The following is an 11572-nucleotide window of genomic DNA, read 5'->3' on the forward strand; positions in this document are numbered from 1 at the left end:
TGTCAGAGACGACTATCCACAGAAAAGTTCATGAACAGAAATAGAGGGGGCAAACTGCAAGATGTAAACCACATGTTAGCTATAAAAACAGGATGGCCAGATTACAGTTTGCAAAAAAGTACTTTAAAGAGCCTAATGAATTCTGGGAAAAGTTCTTGTGGACTAACAAGACAAAGATGAACCTGCATCAGAGTGATGGCAAGATCAATGTGTGCAGATGAAAAGGAACTGCCCAAGATCCAAAGTATACCATGTCATCTGTTAAACATGGTGGTGGAGATGTTATGGCCTGGCATGTATGGCTGCCATGGGTACCGGCACACTTCTCTTCGTTGATGATGAAACTACTGACAGCAGTCGCACAATGAATTCTGAGGTGTGTAGAAACATCTTATCTTCTTAAGTTCCAGTAAATGCCTCCAAACTCATTGGACGGCGCTTCATCCAACAATAAGTTAATGATCCCAAACATACTGCTAAGGCAACACACACATTTTTCAAAGCTAAAACATGGAGAATTCTTGACTGGACAAGCCAGTCACTTGTTTAAATTCCATTGCCTTCCATATGCTGAAGAGAAAACTTAAGGGGACAAGCCACCGAAACAAGCAAAAGCTGAAGATGACTGCATTACAGGCTTCACAGAGCATCACCGAAGAAGATCCTTAACACCTAGTGATGTCTTTGAATCACAGACTTCAAATTTAAATAGGACTGCTTTAAAAGACCTGCCATTGTGATCTCCCAAACATTGTGGTATCCTGAAATGGGGGAACAATATAGAAAATGTGTTGTCATTTCTACATGATGTGACTGAAATGTGGGGAAATACCCTTAAATGAAAGTCTGCAATGTGCACTTTAGTCCCGTCTGAATTGTTTGATTTATATTTTAAACTGTGGAGCAGTCTTTGTCCCAAACATTATGGAGTGTACTGTATCTATGGTTGTTATTTGTAGTTCAGCTACATCGTATTAGCTAATACAAACTGAAGGTGCCAGCCCCCATTTTGGAAATGTCACCCATGCTCGTGTGATACTTCATCTATGGGAAGAAGTGAGAATACAAGAATCAATTAATTTTAAAACAAGAGTTTTTGGATAAAGATGGATGGATAGTTATGATAAGATTTGTCAATGATCATATACCAAGAGTGACCACCCCAGAAGCTTTGCCAAGTTTACTTACAGTATTTGCATATGAATTTGGATCTGCTTTTCAAAAGCAAAAACTGAAAGTCTTGCTCTTCGCAGATAATGAGCATCTACTTTATGTATGTTTGCAAATTATGATCAAAGCTAATTTATCTGCTGAGAAAACCATATTGACTGCAACAGTCACTGCAATATACTTCATGGCTCCCAAAAATATTGAAAGGTATAATAAAGTGAAGGTAACCTGTGGTGGCTCACATTCCTTATACTAATAATCCATTAAGTGTTGCTTTTTCATGTGCCTAAACATACTGGTTGAGATTTCACTAAGGCTGTAAGATACATTCTAAAGTAAAGAAGGTAAGAATTTACCTCAAAGTTTTCCTTCTGCTGCTCCATACTGTCCTGAGACGGCCCTCCAATTTGTGTAGAATGTAGACAGCTAAACTGCTTTATCAGCTTCTTTGGCTATTGTCAGATTACACTCTATAGTCGCCAGTTTTTCTTCCATTACCAGAGACAACACCTGCTGCTACAGTATGTCCTTCCCACTTTCAAGAGATGTTCACTACTCGTCTCTGACTCCATGCTTCCTCTTATAAACATTTTGTTTCTTTCATGGGCATTAAATTTGTGTTATTGTCAGTCCTCTCCGGCACTATTAACATCTGCCTTTAATGTCACTTGAATATAATTAACATTATTTATTTTTTTTGTTTACTTGTTTGAAATTGTCAATTAGTATGTCTCCAAATCAAATGGAAAGAAACAAAAAAATAAGACAGTCATCCAAATTAGTGCATTATTAAAAGTGTAAAGGAAAAAAGTGTTGCTATTGCATTCTACTAACTTGATGTGTAAATACTTCATTAACTTACCCAATTATTGCCAAACAATAATGTCTAAGAGGGATTTTCATTATATGCAGGTGCTCTCATACAGTATTATAAATTTAAAACAGTAAATTACAAAGCTGCTCATTTACATACCTATAAGCGCACAGTATAAATAGGTAACATCCATATGCAATGTATACACTGCGCTGAATAAATTAGTTTGTGAAACATAAATTTAGCAGAGAAGCAAAACAGTAGTTGTGAAACCAAACTATTGAAATACAACCACTTTGCACCAGAGAAATGGAAAACAAAAATGCCATTTAACAAATGTTGATGGAGAAAATAAACAGCATGGTGGGTGGTTAATGAACCTTTGGAGTAAGAGTCAAGCTGGCTAACCCTGGCGGACCAGCCTGTCATTCCCTCCTAGGCGATATGCAGCAGTAACTGTTAATGTCCGGTGCTATAAAATGACCTGATGCTGTGTCTGTCAGAATTGTCAGCAAGGAGGTTTCTAACAATGTAACGTCTTACTCCAAGATGATTCTGAGTAATTTTTTGAATCTACTAGTGAAACCAGTATTGGAAGAAACTGGGAATGATAAAAGGTCTTCAGTATTGCCATTTTAATTCAGACAAATAATTGATTTAACACTTTGAGTTTCAAACTGCTGAACCAGCAGTCACTCTCAGCCAAAATAATGTATGTTTATCTGGAATTAAAGCGCTGCAACTGAAAGGACAGATCACTCCAAAGTTTAGGGACCCTCTAAATAAATGCTTTGTATGTTCAACGGTAAAGTGATGATTCCTTGGACTTCTAAGAAAACGTATACTTTTTAATTGTCTCCTTACAATTGCAGTTTAGACATTAATAATTTGTTTTACTAGGGGGCTCCGCCCCCTGCTCACTTTGCTCGCCCACCCCCGGGTTTGATTTACCGGATATACAATTTAAAGAGATTGTTATTTTCATGGGAATTATTACATATGCATTATTTTCACTTTTACTTTAAAATTTTAGTTAAAACAATATTTGGAATTAAGTTTTCTTCAAGATCATATTGAATTTTGATTCCTTATTTGGACTTACATCTTGACAATGCAACGTATAACTGCCTGTGAGTGAATATCTTTTCTTTCTCTCTAATAAATAAAATGACTTTTTCGAATGTTTGTCCATGCTCTTTTCTTCTTCGCTTTGTTGTGTCATTTAGAACGTATAAAATTATTGTCCTGATAAAGTTTATAAGAGCTGAGAGCGCAGGAAGTGTGTCTGCCAACAGCATTCACACAACTAAGAGCTGAGAGCACAGGAAGTGTGTCTGACAAAAGCATTCACACGACTGAGGTTAGATGACTGTGGTCTTGTTTGAAAATAGTTGTAAGTAGGGCGTGACTTGAAAGAATCTCATGTTAAAAGTCTCCGTCTCACAGGACTTCATACCGCGCCAACATTTTTGGAATCCTTTAATTCTCGCTGGCAAAACGAATTAGACGATCTACAAGTCTCCGACTTAAAGTTTAAATCTGAACAATATATTCGATCTCTTTTCGCTGTTCTGTTGTTTCAATTTCCGTTTGTTTGCGCTAATGCGATGTTTACTATCCTTTTTTTGAGACTTTCGAATTTTCGTACTTCAATTATCTCTAACCTGCTCTGCATGTGTACTGCGCCAACGTTTTTGGAATCTTTTAATTCTGGCAGATATGCCTGTTCATTGGGAAGAAACAATACTTTTTTTCCCCCTGATGGCAACACAAATTAGACAATCTACAAGTCTCTGACTTAAAGTTTAAATCCGAACAATGTATTCGATCTCTTTTCACTGTTCCGTTATTTCACCGAGTAATAATTTCTGTTTGTTTGTGCTAATGCGATCTTTCCTATTCTTTTTTTGAGACTTTCGAATTTTCGTACTTCCATTATCTCTAACCTGCTCTGCATGTGTACCACACCAACATTTTTTAATTCTTCATGACGTTCTACTTTGTCACCTACTCTTTGTCCTTTATTTCCAGCCCCAGGCGTGGTTAAATCTCTTTCTCGCGGGATGTATAAGTGTCTCTCCGAGAAAATCACATCTCGTCTCCTTCCAAGATGTTTTTTTTTTTATAATAGAGAGATATAAAAGAGGTCGAAGCCATTGACAGCTTTAAGTAGTATGATCTGGTCAAAGCCAAACTGTAACTTTGCATATGAGGTTTTAAGATATGAATGATGCAGCAACACTACAATAAAACTGAAAGCAGTAATTATCAATCATAGTTAGATGTACATCAACAGTAGTGTGATAATTGAAGGCATATTATGGCGATTCTGTCAGATGTTTGTTTTTTTTGTATAAATTATTAATTAAATATTTTCAGATATGTTAAACAAAACCCATACCCTGAGAACTCCACCCAGCCACCACACCCCCAGGCCCCATAAACCCTTTCTCAAGGTGCACATTTTACATTAAGAAGAATCTTTGTCATTTTCATTAATTAGTTTGAACCTGGTTTAAGAGATAGAAAGTTTATTTTATTTTATAAATCAGTGCTAGAGTTTCTTTTTCTATTACATTAAAACTTACTAATACATCATGTGCAAGGCTTGACATAATTTGGTCTGGTGATTCTAGATTTTGTGCATATTTTTCAGTCTGTAATCTTATGCCATCTAGACTGCAGCCAAAATCATTAATACTACTTTGGAGTTGGCAGTTCAGATTTGTTTTTTAACAGAATAATTGCTGTCCTAAATAAAGTGCAGGTTGTTATGGGTTGCATTTTTTATTTAGGAATAGTATTCAGAACAAACTAGTTAAAGGGTTTTCTTATACTTTTTGATGCTTTCAATCCAAGCAGCCCAGTAAACTTATAATTTAGTTGTCATCCATTTTTAGGGAGGATCTTTTGAGCTTTTCGAAAACCGTGGTTGGCTTTGTTTTCTTTCAGCTGCCTTGGTTTTGTTATAAAGGACTATACTTTAAGAAAAGAATTGTATTTGTAGAGACAGATTATCTCTGAGGATTACTGTAAGTGCAACAGGGGCTAGGAGATGAAAACTTGTGCCACAATTTGTTGTAAGGGACATACAGGTTCAGAATCAGCAGATCCAAGAATCAGGCAACCAAAATGAAAAGCAGAAGTCGAATACAGAAAGAAGTTTAAAAGCAAAAAACAAAACCAAACACTAGGGTCTATTTGAAGTGAAGCTACCTACCACTGATAGAGATTTGCACAAGGCAAAGTGCATCTACTATGGGATAAACGATAAATGGTAAAGGAACTGCCACTATATTTATATCATTATGTCCCTTGATGTAATCAACATTGCATTTATGGTATATAAATAACTAAAAATAAGATGCAATCAAAATGAATGTTATCAAACATCAAGTTAGATAGCTAATGGCTAAATTGTCAAGACACATCCAGCTGTGTTTTAAAAGTTATCAAGTGTTCTGCTTCAGCTTCATGCAGTTTGTCCCAGGCTCGCACAGCCCTTTATATTAACAAGTGTTTCCTGGCTTCAGTCCTCAGTTGTACACCGTCAAATTTTCTCCAGTGCCCTGAAGTACATGATTCACTGTTTAACTAAATGAATTGCACTGGATCAACTTTATCAATATCTTTGAGAGTCTGAAAGATCTGGATTAGGCCTCCATGCAGACGTCTGTGCTCAAAACTAAACAAGTTTGATTTCCTGAGACTGTCAGAGGAGAACAGACTGTTTAGTCCTGATATTCTCTGGCTGCATGTTCTCATATACTGCTAGTGACATATTTAGAAGATATTTATGTGGACATTACAGTACAGAAAGATTGAGAAACCCTGAATTCATATTGACAGAAGTCACATTCAATTACTGTGTGCAGATCTTTTGCACATACAGTACACACAGTTGCCATTTTTGGAAGTGTAGGGTGGGAATCCTGCAGTTACTCCATCTCTACACTTGGGATTCAAACATGTGAGTGAGTAGAGCTGTTCTTCAGGCAGTGGATCACTGACCCACACTCCACATCTTTTTCTAGTTTAAGCATATGTTGAAAATGTTTGGTCTTTTTGGCATTTTTCACTGGTTTTGTCATGATATCCTAAGCATTCCAATCCAGGATTTTATTCCAGAACAGTTATTTGTTGATTTGTCTGCATCTGTAATTCAAAACTAAGGTCAAGGTTAAGATAAACATTTATTATCCCACAAAGGGAAATTTGGCCATTTGCATTATGACTAATTTGTAAATATGTCAGATAGCAAGTAGTAGAAATGCATTGTGAGATGTGGCCGGCCATTTACCCCGGCCAATACCCCCAGGCCTCTAGATGGAGCCCTCCCTATAGCATGTAAGTGCCCCAAAGACCAGCAGGGAATTATGCACAATGGAGTTTTTATTCCCAACCCTGCTGGACACCGTGGGGCCCACCAGGGTACGCTGCAGCGAGGCCCAAGGACTTGTATATGCCCTATAACCCGGAAGTGCGTCACGATCATATGACCAGAGGGAACGACGTGTTTCCGGGTTGAAGAAAAGGACTTTTAATCTGACCCGGAAGTGATAAGGACTCATGGACTGCTGGGCTGGAGCCACTTCCGGGTCAGGGAATATAAAAGGACTGTGGGAAAGCCCAGACGCTGAGCTGAGCTGGGAGGAAGGGTGGCAATGCGTCTGGGAGAGGAGGATTAGTGATTATTGATTATTGGAGTGTTTATAGTATTGTATGTGTAGTGTGGAGTGGAGGGTGCTTAGTGCACATTATTATAAAATAAATAATAATTGGAATTTTACCCGGTGTTTGGAGTGGTACCTGAGGGTTCAAGGGAGCTCTAGTGCCCCCTACTGTTACAGCATATATAGTGCAACACACTTAAAATTGAATTGAAAGCTTTTATTGTCATTGTAAAATAATTACAATGAAATTATGAGCACCTCTCCAATTGGGTACATAAAGCAAAAATGACACTACTTTTTGTGAAACGCAACCAATGCTACAACATATAATGCAAGCAAGGAAAAAAAATAGTAATATTATATTTAAAAATACAGTTAAAAAGAAATGAGGTACAAATAACAATGGAACCCATAGTAATACAGTAAAATAATATCATTTCACTGGGGAGTAGCTGCATGAGAGCAGCAGCAGTATGTATGAGTCTATTTCCCAGCACTGACTAAAACAAAAATTATTTAAACCGCCTTAATTTGCTTATTTTTGTTCCATGTATTTATAGACATTGGAAAGAAACTGTTTCTGAATCTATCAGAAAGAACATATTTCAAAGATCTTTAATGCAACCAGAGAGCAACAGTTCAAACAGGTGGTGACCAGGGTGTGAAGGATCCTTAATGACGTTTGTGGCTCTGGTGAGATAGTGGGAACGGGCAATGTCTTCCAGGTGATTTTTTGTGCTGTGTTTATGACTCTCTGGAGAGCCTTCTTGTGTGTTGCCATGAATCTGGTGTACCATGCTGTGATGCAGAATGCCAGGATGTTCTCAATGGTTGAACAATAAGAAGCCACCAATAGTTTTTGCTCCAAGTTGTCTTTCCTAAGCACTCTCAGAAACTGCAGTCTCTGTTGTGCATTATTGACCATTGCTGTGGTGTTCTCAGACCAGGAGTAACTGATGCCAGAGAAATATTACAATCTTTGTGAAGACCCCAGCAAGCTGGTCAGTGCATGCTTTGAGTATCTTCCCAGATACTCTCATCAGGGCCAGTGGCCTTCCTTGGGTTCATTGTTCTGAACACACTTTTCGCCTCATGTTCTTTCAGAGTGAGTGTGTGGGTTCTGGAGGCTGGTGTGATTATATACAGTACAATATGTGTGGAAATCTTGTTTATAGTTTAATTTGAAGCAGTTTTGTCTTGTTTGAGCTACTGGCTACCATCACTCAGCCTAACTGCTGATATATATCAGATTGCTTTTGTTCTGCATTACAGAATTCTTTCTCATGTCAAAAATGCTAAAAGAAAATTTTTAGTGGTTAAGATAAGCAGGATGTCCTCAAGCTTTAGCTCTGCACGGAGCTACTCCAAAACATTTGGTCAGGATGGAGACTCTACTTACTGATATAATCTGCTGCTGTTGTTTTCACTTTGTCATGAGCGCACATGTTAATTCACGGCTCTTATAGTAAAATTGTATGTAGTAGAATCACATTAGAGGCATGACTTCACAGATCATAGCAAATTGAGATTCTGTACTGTTGCCTTATGGCAGATGAGATTCTGTATTCTATCTAGACCAGTCCAAAACTCATCTGAGTTGTATTCCCAAAAGCAACATTGTCATGGAGTAAGTTCAGCCATATTAAAGTAGTGATACTGTATCAGTTGTCATGTTTTCACCCAGACTCTGCTGTTCGTTTGCCTGTACAGCACTGTGCCTCTTAAATTTGCCATTATTGAATCCTTTTATATTCACTTACCATATTATTCCGTTCTCCTTGTACTATTTTGGATGGTAGTTTTGGAATACATATTAAAGCTCACTACCAAAGACACTATATACTGCCAAATTCACATTAATTATTAAATGATAATCTATTTACTTAAAAGATGTAGAGTAAAACTGAACACCAGTCTGAAATGTTGACTGTTCACATCCACCCATGCATCCATCCATTTTCAACCCATTTATTTAGTTTAGGGTTAAAAAGCCAGTGCCTGTTTCCCAATAAAGCAAACAGCAGGGCATCTCCACTGTGTCTTAATCTCTCCATTTGTATTCTTATTGAGCTCATTGTTTAAATCAACTCCCTATTCCAGTTGAATTTACTAGTATGTAGTGCGCTTCCTTTTGACAAAGCTGGACCACTGAATACATGTCTAACATAATATAGTTAAACAAAATAAAACACAGGATATCATAAAATAAACTCCAGTGGTCTTGTGTCCTGTCCAGAGCTGTTACCCAGCTTAGCCCCCAGTGCTGTAAGGATAGGCTTTATCCCCCACAACCTTGAATTAGATTCAGCAACTTTGACAATGTTATGGATGTATGTGCAGAAGATAAAACACACCATAATGTTCCTATTTATAACATGACATAACTTTCTCAGCCTCACGTAATCCATTACAGAGTCACAGGAAGATGATGGCACTGGGTACACGTGGAAAACAGCCCTGGATAGTGTGCCAGTACTAGCGATGCTCCAAGCAAGTTTTTAGAGCCACCGATACCATGTTACCGGCTGATTCCAATTTTGTTTTCTTTATCTGTTTTAGAGGTTTTTTTTACACTAAGCTCCTTCATAACAAAATGCGCAGAAGCCTTATGTTTAGTATTAAACTTTTAAGTTTGGAATTTTTATAATCAAACTATTAAAACTGCTCATTTTTATTAATAAAATGAAATTGTGTAGGCTTATTTTTCAGTAACAATAAAAATACTACAGTAAGCACAAATCCCTTAAAATACATGTTTTTTTAACTATTATAATATGTAAAGAAAATACTTATCTATAATACATATGGAATTAAAGAAAATAAAATGCTTCTTATAATTGCAGCTGTCATATTGTTTAATTTATTATGTAATATACTGAATTTAAGCTTCTCAGAATTACATTTTTTCTCAAAAAATATGTAAAAAGCATTACATTTTTTTGCCATGGAAAATTACATTTTTATTAAATCTTTCTACTGTCAAACATGCAAACACTAAAAGTACAAAATCAGAAGTGTAGAAAGTATAATAATGATACAAATAATAATGAATAATAATAATAATATGAACCTCACACTGCACATGTGCAACTGACACAAGCGTCACTTTCGGTTTCACTGTCCATTTCATTTGCACTTCGTCAGTCAGACAGATTCACTTCGTCATCACTGATGAGAGGCGTTTCTTACGAGACATCATTATGTGGTAACAAGAAGATGCGTCTACATCATTGCCCAGGTAACGATCAGGCCTGAGGTTGATGCGAGACATGCCTATACTTTTGCCTGAGTAACGCTCAGCACTAACACTGTTGACACTTTTGCAGTGCATGACACGTCTATGTTGTTGCCCGAGTGACATACAGGACTGGCGCTTTTAGCTTTGTTTTTACAGCCCAAGTGATGCTCGTATCTAATGCTAAGGAGGTTAAAAAAAGTTGTTTTCACCATTTGTCTAACAAAAACAATATTTGTGTACTCTCACACATTGATTCAATTACTTGGTATTAGCAGGTAAACACTGCTTAAATGTTAATATACTGTACATGCAATTATAGGTTTTAATCATTTCTAATCAATAATTGCACTACAGCATTTTGTGATGCTAAAATATACATTTACTATACTTATACAGGTGGGTTTTTTTTTTTTTTTTTTTTTGGTGTTCCAGCAAAATATTTCCTAATTTTTGAGGTGTAATTATAAATATAGGTTACCATTTTAATTATGCAGTTCTTGTTTCTTACCAAAATGTATACACTATGACACACACAAACAAATAATAATTTACAAACCTTTAAAAAAAACACAGATGTATCAAATATTTATAAGACATTTACCAAAAAGATACAAATCCAAAATGTTTAACAAGGTTACAAGTAAAATAGACTAATTTTGCTGCTAAACCAGTGCTTCCCAAACTCAGTCCTGGGGACCCACTGTGGCTGCAGGTTTTTGTTCCAACCAGATTCATATTCTGCGACAACACCTGATAACGCTGATTAAATTTAATTACGTGTTTTTTTTTCTCTTATTCTAGATTCAGAAAAGCACAGCAGCCTGATTTTTACATTTATAAGACATTTAGAAATATTTCTGCTTTTGCTATTGATTTAAATGCATAACTCTTTTGTTGATTTCATTATATTTTGCCTTTTCTCTGTGCAGTTTTTCCCCTTCGTTGTATCTTATTAATGACAATTAAAAATGAGCAGAGCAGACACCCAGGCAAACAAAACTGAATCACGAAAGGCTGCAACTACTTTAGTGTCAGATCCACTGATTAGTAAATAATGGATTAATTAAACAATTAGAACACCTAGACAAGTAGAATCAAGATGGAAATATCGTTAAAACAAAAAAAAAAACAATATTCCCTTATAACTGCTTGGTACATTTTAATATACATATGTATATTTTTTGTGATTGCCTAATTTATCAAACGCCAGTCAAGTCTTTTATAGTGAAAATCGTCTGATTCAGATTGGTGGCTGATCGTTTGGAGCATCACTAGACATTGCAGGGCCACTTGCACACACCTACACTTTCACAGAGCCAATTTAGAACTGTCCTCAGGAAGGGCATGTAAACTCCACGTGGAGGAGAGCTGGGTGGAAGATCAAACCCAGGATGCTGAAGATGAGGCAACCATGCTAACCATTGCACCAGTATGCCACTCTATCTCCTAATCATTTCCAATTCTAGTTTCTACCACTGTGCTGCCATAGGCCCAATTTGATTACTGTTCAAGATTTTCAGTTGCTATAATTGCATTCTGTCTCTTGCAGCCATCTTATCTGCATTTTAGATTTTCAAATTGGAAAGTAATGTGAAGGAATGCTTAGCACTGCTGCCTCATAGCTCTGGGGACTTGGATTTCATCTGCGACCTGCGTCTTGGTACTTTGTATTCCTCT

The 11572-nt window shown here is 36.7% G+C and overlaps 1 protein-coding gene across 3 annotated transcripts in view; it reads left to right on the plus strand.

Moving 5' to 3' along the window:
• The window catches only part of LOC114652196 (guanine nucleotide-binding protein G(q) subunit alpha), a 634881-nt gene that overhangs the window by 292702 nt on the left and 330607 nt on the right, over positions 1-11572 (plus strand). The window lies entirely within an intron of this gene.

This window comes from Erpetoichthys calabaricus, chromosome 5, assembly GCF_900747795.2.
Source record: "Erpetoichthys calabaricus chromosome 5, fErpCal1.3, whole genome shotgun sequence".
Lineage (NCBI taxonomy): Eukaryota > Metazoa > Chordata > Cladistia > Polypteriformes > Polypteridae > Erpetoichthys > Erpetoichthys calabaricus.